Below are 10,370 nucleotides of genomic sequence, written 5' to 3' on the forward strand. Positions count from 1 at the left end.
CTCTCTCTCTCTCTCTCTCTCTCTCTCTCTCTCTCTTTCTCTCTCTCCTCTTTCTGTCTCTCTCTCTCTGTCTTTGTCTCTCTGTCTCTCTCTTCTCTCTGTCTTCTCTCTTTTTGTCTCTCCGTCTCTCTGTGACTTACTCGCTCTTGTTCTCTTTCTCTCTTCTCCCCCCCACCCCAATAGTTACTTGAGGTCTCAGGCTCAGGCTCAGTTTTGTCATCTATATAAATGGAATAGCACTTAGCTTCCACAATTGTTGTTACTCAATAAACATTGACTGAGTACCTACTATGTGCAGGGTATTGTGCTAATCTCTGAGGTTACAAATAAGGGGAAAAAGAAAATCTCTGACCTGAAGAAGATTATGATATAATGATGAAAGACCGTGGGAAAAGAAACTGAAAAGGTAGAAGGTCGGAAGGGAAAGTATGAAGTGGAATCACTTACACTTGGGTAGGAAATGCAAGATCACATGATGAAGAAGTACAGAAATTGCTTTACAAATATTAAAGTGCAGGCAGTGATGATCATTCTAGCTTTAAATCAATGATCCTTTCAAATGTATTTAATGAGTGAGGGAAGTCTAATTCCAAATAGTCTGATCGTTATCTCTAGCACACAGAGGGTCAGGTCTGACTTAAGGAAAACTCCCCTTGCTTAGTTCAAATTTGGCCTCACTTCCTTACAAGCTGTGCCACCCTGGATAAGTCACTTAATCCTATTTGTCTCAGTTTCTTCATCTGGAAAATGAGCTGGAGAAGGCAAAAATTAAAAAAAAAACAGTAGCTTTTCCAAGAAAACTCCAAATGGCTTCACAGAGTTGGACACAATTAAAACAACACTGCAACACCAATCCCATGTATTCTCCCCTTTTGGATTTACACTAGGCGTTCAGCATTCCAAATTAACCATTTTTCTTTTGTTTGATGCAGTAGGGTCCTACAATGGAAAGAGTGCTGCATCTGGAGTCAGGAAGAGCTGAGTTCAAATCCACCCTCAAATATTCTGCGACCCTTGGTAGGTCAATAACCTCTTCCTGCCTCAGTTTCTTTAACTGTAACATTGGCACCAACCTCACAGGGTTATTGTGAGGATAAAATGGGGTTAATATTTGCTAAAAGTTCATAGCACATTGTCTGGCACATTGGCGATACTGTATATATGCTTATTCTCTAACTTCAGCAACTTGATGTTTAAGGAAACTGAATTTCAATATGTTACTCAAATGAAGCTGTCTTAACCTACACTTAGAATGCACCAAGTTTTCAAGATCATGTGAGGAGTTCTTAATGTCCTGTTCCAAGAAACGAACTCTAACATCCAATATTTTCTGTACTGGAAATGCCTTTATTTGATTGAAGTTCCAAGGCCAGTCAACTGCTTAATACTGAGGGATGGCAGGCCCTACAAGATCAAGAGACAGAGCTTGTGGGGCGGCCAGGTAGCACAGCGAGTAAGAGCACCGGCCCCAGTGTCTGGATGATCTAGGGAACGAATCCGGGCTCAGACACTTAGCACCCACCCAGAAACACCTGGCCGTGTAACCTTGAGAAAGTTACTTAACCCCAATTGCTTTAAAAAAAGAGAGACAGAGCTTGCAGAATGGCCCAGCATCGAGCTTTACGAAGGATTCCCTTTACATTCTTAAATGGTTTCTACCTGTATCTTAGTGCTAGGCTCAAGCTAATGGAACCCAACCCCCTAGAGTTTTCTTCGGTCTTCATGGCTTTGTTTTTCTTTTTCTTTTTTGTCTTTTTGGAGGGGTGAAGGCAGGGAAATTGGGGTTAAGTGACTTGCCCAAGGTCAAACAGCTAGTAAGTGTTATGTATCTGAGGTCAGATTTGAACTCAGGTTCTCCTGACTTCGGGATTTGTTTAAAAAAAAAACAGGTTTAACTTCCCCCACCTTGTCTTGGCTTACAGTACTCAGCTAGTGCCACCACCCATGTTTTCCCCTGGCCTCACATATCTTTTCTGGGAGCGGTTCTGATTTGGACACTCTCCTCAGCCCGCCTTCCATTTTGTACTTTGCAGAGTAATGTCTTTTTCATAGAATCTCTCTTAATCAGAGCCCCCAGCAACAGAGGTGTTGCTCAGGCTCTGACAAAGAGATAGATGGGGCTCACATTGCTTTTGCAGATGTTTCTATAATGCTCAACCTAGTTATGTCTTTGGAGTCACATCTATCATCTGTGGTTAGAAAATGACCCTAGCATTTCACAAGGATTTGCTTGCTAATGTTTTTGGATGCTCAGATTTCAACATTACTTTCATCCTTTGGTTTACTTTTTACTTTGAATGTGTTCCACTAGATTGCAGGAATGATTTTCTTTGCTGCAAAGGGATTATGAATGGAGCCATTTCTATGAATCCCCTAAAGGGCTTTTGTTTTTTGGTTGCTGGAGGGGTTCAACCTGTATTGTGCTTCCAAGCCTAGGACCAAGATTCCCAGGCAGACTGCCTCTATGTCTAGTTTTGGTGCCCATTTTTAGAGTAATTGTCTTAGAATAAGATTTGTCACATATAGACAATAAATACTTTTTGTTATTTTGGTTTGGTTTGTTTTGAATCTACTTTATGTCCAAAATAGAAGAAATATAACTGATGAATGGAGAGCAAGCCGTGGAGCCAGGAACACAGACTTTAGGTGCTGTCTTTGACACATACAGGTTGTATGACCCTGTGTCAATCACTTAACCTCACAAGTCTCTGAACATTTCACTAATACTTTAAGTGGCAAAGAAGTTGATGATCTGCATTATTAGGTGTGACCTATACAATTCTGAAATCATAGGCTTTTTCTATCCTTTGACTGAAGTGGATTACCAGCAGCATCAAATAGAAGTTTCTGAGATGCTTTACAAACTGACCACTGTCTAAGTTCCCACTCCTTTTATACTGTGTCTTCTCTCCACACTCCATGATGTAGACTCCAGACAAACTGTCCTTCTTACTATTCCCCACAATCATGAAGCCATATCCTCTCCCTGGACCATTGCACTGGCTGTCCATCATGCCTGGGACATGCTCCTTCCTTAAAGCAACCCCTTCAAAGCCCTCCAGGACTTCTAGACCTAGTTCACTTCCAGATGAAACTCTTGTTGCTTGGAAAGTCTTCCTGGTGGAAGGTTCTGAACATGGACATGGATTTGTGTTTGTGTTTCACACATATCTGAATGGGACATGCTGTCTACCTTGGCAGATTCTAAGCTTCTTGGAGACAAGGATAATTCCATTTTTGTCTTTGCATGTCAAGTACCTGGCACATAGTAGAAGTTTATGAAAAGTTTGTCATGGGATTAATAACATCATTCCAAGGAAGGCACTCGATAAAAAGCAGCTGACAGCAACGCCTCCTATAAATTCCTTCACCTTTCTTTTTCTTCTCTTCCTTCCTTTCTTTTTCCATCTTTTATTCCTTCCTTCTTTTTTCTTTCTTTATTTTTCCTTTTTCTTCCTTCTTTCTTTCTATTCTTCCCTCTCTTCCTTCCTCCTTCCCTCCCCTTCCTTCCTTCCTTCCTTCCTTCCTTCCTTCCTTCCTTCCTTCCTTCCTTCCTTCCTTCCTTCCTTCCTTCCTTCCTTCCTTCCTTCCCTGTCTTTCCTGTCCTTTTTGTTTTTGCTTATTTGCTTATATTTAGATCTTTCCCCTCTCTTCTAGTCACTGTATTCTTCAGAGTCATTTTCTCTAGACTGAAGTCAATGACATCTTTATTCTAGAGATGATCCTCTTTTATCATTCACCATTTGCATACTGGACAATTTTACTCAAGATTTCATCCCACGTTGCCTGAGAGTTTTCTGTATCTACACTAGGATATAAGCTCTTCAGAATTAAAAATAATTTCTGGATTAAGTATAATGAATTTGCAATCAAAGGGTTTGGTTTCAGATCTCAGATCTACTATTTCCTACATCTATGATTCTGAGTAAGTCATGTGATCATTTTGGCCCTTAGTTCCATGCTTATAAATTTGTAGAATAGAAGACCTCTAAAATTCTTCCAGTTCTAAATTCATTGTGATCTAACAATAGGTGTTTTTTGTTTCTTTCTTTGTTTGCTCCCCCCATGAGATCTACCAACAATACCTAGTACAGAATTAGATAAATCACAGGTCCCCCATTAAACCAGGCTGACCGATAAATCCTAGTCTTGTTCTAGGCAGGGGGTGTAGGTGATGATGGAAATACTTTCTAAAAATTAAAACTGTATCAAGATGGACTCGGTTGCTTTGGGAAGACATGTCCCATCTCTCAATTCTCACTTGAGATCTTCAGGATAAACCTAAATCCCCCCTTGCTTAATATTTCATAGACTTAAATCCAGGCCAAATACCGGTTGTGTGCACCACATGGTCTCTGAGGACTCTCCCAACTCTCATATTCTGAAGTCTAATAAGGAATTCATAAGAAGTCTACTTGACTCTACCTTCACTTAACTACCATGTTTAAAGGGTGGGTCACAGCTCCATAACTGGAGTCCCTCTGTCCTGCTTGATGTCTTTTACTTTATCTTGCAGGTAATTAAGACCCTACAAGTCAATAAGCATTTTGTAAGGGTTTGCTATGTACCAGTCACTGTACTAAATCCTGGGTAAACAAATATAAGCAGAAGAGTATTCTGTTGCATTCACAGACCACAACTTTTTTAGCATTTGCTCAATTGATGGATACCTCCTTCAACACATTTGGAATGACCTTTTCTAGTTTTGTTTTGTTTTTTCCATTTCCAAGAGATGAGGACAATTCAGAGATATAGTTGTTGGATTTAAATTTGTTGAAAAAATGGGAATTTACTGAAAATTAATTCATTGATGTTTGTTTTATTTTACAACAAATACAAGCAGAAAGAGTCTTTTCTCCCAATGAATTTATATCCTAATGGGGGAAGACAACCCATAAAAGGAGGTGAAAATGAAGGGAAAAGGTACCTGTTTAGAATCAGAACATATAAAGTCCTAAAAGGTGGGAGAGGAATGAAGGTATGGCGTACCTTCCCTTTCCCTAAAAATACAGAATCTGTGAGGAATGAATCAGGGGAAGTGGTCTCATTCTACTACCAGGGTAAAAAAGCCAGGATAGAGGGACCCTCCATGGGGAAGAAGATGTTCTGGCATGGCAGAGAATATCCAGAGTCAGGAGCAGGGTGCAGTTAGGAATGGAGACATAGCTGGCCTGTGCAATAGTCCAATATGCTGTCACTTCACTGTGACCTCATGCTCTCTTCACCCCTCCCCCATTTTTGGCACCTCTTTATAAGTACTGTACCTTCAATAGAATGAAATTCCATGAAGGCAAAGACTATAATGACCATGCAATTTTTTTTATACTCAGTGTGAAACAGAGTGCCCGGCAGAAAGCAAGTGCTTTAAATTGCTTAACCCATATAGAAAGCTAGTTTATAGAAATGAGGAAATTGAGCTCTGGAGACTGTAAGTGTCAAAAGTCCCACAAGTAGTAAATGTCAGAGCCAGTTTTCAAAGCAAATTCCTTGGACTCTAGAATGAAGGGATTATCTGCATCCAGTAGGTTCTCCTTCTGTGTAGTTTGAAGGAGTCAATCAGTCCATAAATATTTACTAATCACCTGCTATGTATCAGGTGCTGTGCTAAATGCTAGGGATGTAAAGAAGGACAAAGGATAGTCCCTGCCCCCAAGGAACTCGCAATCCTTTGGGAAAAGACAGTTGGTAAAAGCAAGAGAGGTGAGGAGGTGAAGTAGTGTAGAAAATCAAGAGATGGCTCTAACAGCTAACAAGGGAGTATCTGGGAGAAGACTTCCACTGGCTACTTTCCAGCCTCTGCCATGGCAGGGAGAGAGAAGCCCTAAGGAGAAAGGGGCACTGAGGAGGGGGGAGCTGGGACTGGCACAGGAGCCTGCAGATTGGGGTTGAGAGGCCAGAGGAGTGCAGCCAAGGGGGGAATGCTGAGGACATATTCATTCTCATTGTGTAGTCGGAAGTGATAAAAGAAAGGAAAAGATGGAATGAGTGTTGTTTTAGGGTACTATGTCTAGAGTTTGTGTCTTTGTATATATGCATGTATATATATACATATATAAATACATACATATATATATACACATGGTATGTATATATTTTGTTTATGCAAATGTATATTTGTATACTTGTATGTGAACATATTAACTATATATGAAGGTAAATACATATGTATATATACTTGTCTGTATATGTACGCACACACATATAAACATGCATTTATATAGCATAACCTTAATACAAGACCTATCCAAAAGTAAAAGTCATTTCCCTTTTTCTTTCTTTCTACTAGAGATAGATTGTGTTTGTGTGTATGTGTGTGTGTGTGTCAGCACATGAGGTGAAAATATAATGAGGGAAGTCAAGGATAATGGAATCATTGATTTGGAACCAGAAGGGATCTTAGAGTTCACAGAGTCCATTCCTCTCATTTTGCAGAATAGGAAACTGAGATCTAGAGAGATTAAGCGATTTATCCTAATCTAATGCAAGTAGTTAATGACAGAGCTGAGATTTGAACAAAGATCATCTAAATCTAATTCTAGGACTCTTCCTGCTACAGCACAAAACCTCCAAACTTTAACTAAAATAAATTAGTTGTAATTTGGAATATAATAAAACCATTTTAACAGTCCCAATAACACAGATAAAGGAGAAATGCATTTTTCCCCACACTGACCAATTTACCCAGAACTGACATTGAGACTTTACTCTGTGGGGAAAAAAAAAACTTTATAAAATAAACTAAATTGCACGACTGATATCCTCAGCAATTTCTGGACCTGTTCATCATTCGCTATACAATCCCTTATGTGCTATCTCACCCATGGATCCATCATATTTCAGCCTGTTGTGATAATTTGTAATCACTGACCCGAACTTATAAGGAATGGTTCTTATGCTTTTCATATCACCCAAGAAGACAGATTCTATAAATCCAAGAACATGAATGTAGCCATATAGCTTATGGGATTCATAGGATTTGAGTATTTGGAGCTGAGAGAAGGATGGATAATTTAACTGGCTTTTTTTTTTTTACATATTAGGAAACCGAAGTCAAGAAACTTTATAGGATTCCCCTAAAGTTCTACAGGGAATTATGAGAGCTAGGATGGGAACCCAGTTCAAATCTAAATCTTTCTACTATTCCTTAGTACATTTTACTCCTTGAACAAGATAATAAACTTCTCTGGAAAAATGTTCCCATCTGAAAAAAGGTCTGCGTTGAACTAGATGGTGTCTCAGATCAATCTATGGGTCCAAATCTTTTGTTCCTTTTCAGTATTTTGCCAGATCCACTCCCCTGACATTGTTGTTCCACTGGTGGCACATTTTTAGTACCTAAACAACTATTTCTACTTCATAGTCATGAGTTTTTCACTTTTTTATCTAAATAGTATTTGAGATGTTCATTTTGTAAAATGCATCAAGATTCACGTCTTGTAGGAACGCAATTGATTAATTACATGGATTAATTTACACCATTTAATTATCTCAATAACTTTATAATCTAATTTTTAGTTTGATATTGCTGTTCATTATATAATCATCATCAATAATTGAGCAGGTGTAATGTTTCATATTTTGTTATGAGTTTAATTAAGTGACAGATACTGCATCTTCCTATATCCCTAAACAACAAAAAATAAGAAATTATCCTTTAGTAGAAGTGCTGAAGGTGGAGGTGTTTATGAGTAACACTATTAAACTCATTGTCACATTCAATTAATTTCTAAATTAGTGCAAACTGTTGGGAAAATAATATACATTTAATAAGTGATTTTATACCTAATAAATTACTACATCCTATACTAGGCTTTGTTAAATGCATATTAATATTTACCCATAACTAACATTTTCTCACAATAATTTACAATCAACACATTAAAAGGAATAGATTTCAAACATATTTAAATAAGAATGTTGTGAATTTGTAAAAGATATATATTCATTATCAAATTAATAAGCCAACGAACAGTGATTCAAGAGTTAAAGCTTATGTATAGTACTTACATATAGATAGTATGGAGCTTCTGCAAGGGGAGTCAGGTTGTACAGTGATAGGGCACAAGGCCTAGAACCTTAAAGACTCATTTCACTGAGTTCAAATCTGGCCTCAGACACTTACTAGCTGTGTGACCCTTGGAAATTTACTTATCCCTGTTTGTCTCTGTTTCCTCATCTGTAAAATGAGGTAGAGAGGAAAATGGCAAGATACTTCAATATATTGGCCAAGAAAGACCCAAAGGGAATCACAGAGTCAGACATGATTTAAATGTCTAAGCAACAACACATTTTCAAGGAACAAAACTCAATACAGACTCGTGTATTTAGTGACACAATACAGTGTCACAGACTTCATCATCGTCACTGTTTATGAAGAACTTTGCAGTTTGCACAAGGCTGTCTGCACACTCTCATGTAATCCTCCTAAACACTCTGGGGGTAAGTGCTCTTGTGTTTCCCATCTTAGTAAGGAGAAGGTGAGGCAGGCAGGTGACCTGTGTGCCCAGGGGAGCAGAGAGAGTAAATGTCTGAGGAGGAATTTGATTTCCAGTTCTCTTGACTCCAGGTCAACCACTTGATTCCCATGCCACCCAAGGAATAAAGAGCTGGCATTGGAGTCCCAACACCTGAATTCTAGGCCTACCTTTAATTCATTCTGGTTTGTGATCCAGTGCAAGCACTTGGTCTCTCAGAGTTCTAGATGATTCTCCTAAGAATCACCTGCAGTAGCAGTGGAGGTTGGGTTGAGACTGCACTTACTTGGGACAGGTGCACATTCATCTGTGCATGTGGCAATGGGAGGCTTCCTCTTAAGGTGGGACCCCATACCCTAGTGCATATGGAGGGATACACACTTGCACCAGCTCAGCGCCAAGCACTTTGGCACACCACTGAAGTGATCTACTTTTTGGTTCAACCCAAGGAGGCTGAAACATCCTTGGTCAAACTGCCAGATTTTACTATCACCAATCATATCAGCCTTGGGCCCTTAAAGAATACTGGGAAAAAACTTCTCCTAGTGCCTAATGGTGCCTTGGAGAAGAATATGACTGCTGAACATATTCAAGAAGCCTTCATTACTCTGGGACTCAAGGAATACAAAGCCACTTCATTTTCTGAGAAGTGGAAACAGAAATCTCCCACACTGTTAGTATGGATCATACAGCAGACACTGATGATTATCCAGCTTTATAGATATGGAATGGAAATTTGGAGAGACATCAGGATGTGGGGAACTGCAGAAAGAGGGAGTATTTTATTTTACAATTGAAGGTTGTGGTTTAAAAAGGAAACCAGACTGAAACTGTATATATAGAGTCAACCCAGCCTCAGTTCTGTAACTTGCTGAGTGAAATGGAATGGGTCTGAACCACCATAGAGTGTTTCTGCTCAAGATGAAGGAAGAAGGCTCTTGTCTACCTCTGTGGCCTGCTGTGTAATGGATAGGGGACAGGGGAATTCCCAATAGGGTCACAGTTCTGTACTAGGGAGCCCAATACAATTATCCCATAATCTCAGGATTCTTAAAATAACCACTCATCACACAGGCTATGTCTCAAATATTGAAATCACTAAGAGGCAAAAAAAATGGAGCCAGTTTGTGACACTCCTCCTTTTCTACCCTCCAGAATTCCCATTTTCTCAAACTTCAGAATCATCAGTCTAACTACAGAATGGAGTTAACCTAAAATTAGGCAGGGGAGGACCTTGCCATAAGCATCCCAAAAGCCAGAATCTGAAGCAAACTCAAACATTGCATTCACCATGACTACTGGGGATTCTCTCACATGGGGCTCTATTTTAATTACATAGCTGTATGTGAAGCCGAGTTCCTTTGTCAAAAGTTTCTCTTCTTTGGAGGCAGCAACTCAGTCTCTCCTTCTGCATCTGCTCTGAGCAGGGTACCATCTTCTCAGGCTCCTTAGGAGACTTTTACCCTTCCTGAGTAGCCACTGAACAGGGTTCTGCCTTATCTAAGTGTTTCATAAAGGGTCTGAAGAAGAAAAAAAATTAAAAAAGAATAGCATGTAGTAAAGGGACTTAACTGAGTTGGGAAAGGGATTTTCTTCATTTAGGGGCTTCTAAACTCAATGAAATTAGAAGCTCAGTCCCTACCCCTATGCTTCTACTACAAAATAAATAATTTAAAGAATAAAGAAGAAAAATTAAACAGGCAACATTCAGATAAAGTCTGGAATGGGCAGTTCTGGCTCCTGGCCAAAGCTGTCAGCAATAATTATTCAACTTTTTTAGTGTCAGCAATGTTCTTGGGATGATAAATCTGTTTATTCCCAAATGGTGTTGGTCGGCAACATGCAGACAAAGCACTTTTCCCAGAAGCACAACATTGCTAGATTCCAGAGTTGGAA

The 10,370-nt window shown here is 39.3% G+C and overlaps 1 pseudogene; it reads left to right on the forward strand.

The window, feature by feature from the left end:
* LOC138164735 (COMM domain-containing protein 7 pseudogene) overlaps positions 1-9,399 on the forward strand; it is an 85,468-nt pseudogene extending 76,069 nt beyond the window's left edge.
* Positions 9,400-10,370: the final 971 nt, after the last annotated feature.

This window comes from Petaurus breviceps, unplaced genomic scaffold (assembly GCF_028583685.1).
Source record: "Petaurus breviceps papuanus isolate PSGF00001 unplaced genomic scaffold, PetGlider_PUasm1.0 207, whole genome shotgun sequence".
NCBI classification, from domain to species: Eukaryota; Metazoa; Chordata; class Mammalia; order Diprotodontia; family Petauridae; genus Petaurus; species Petaurus breviceps.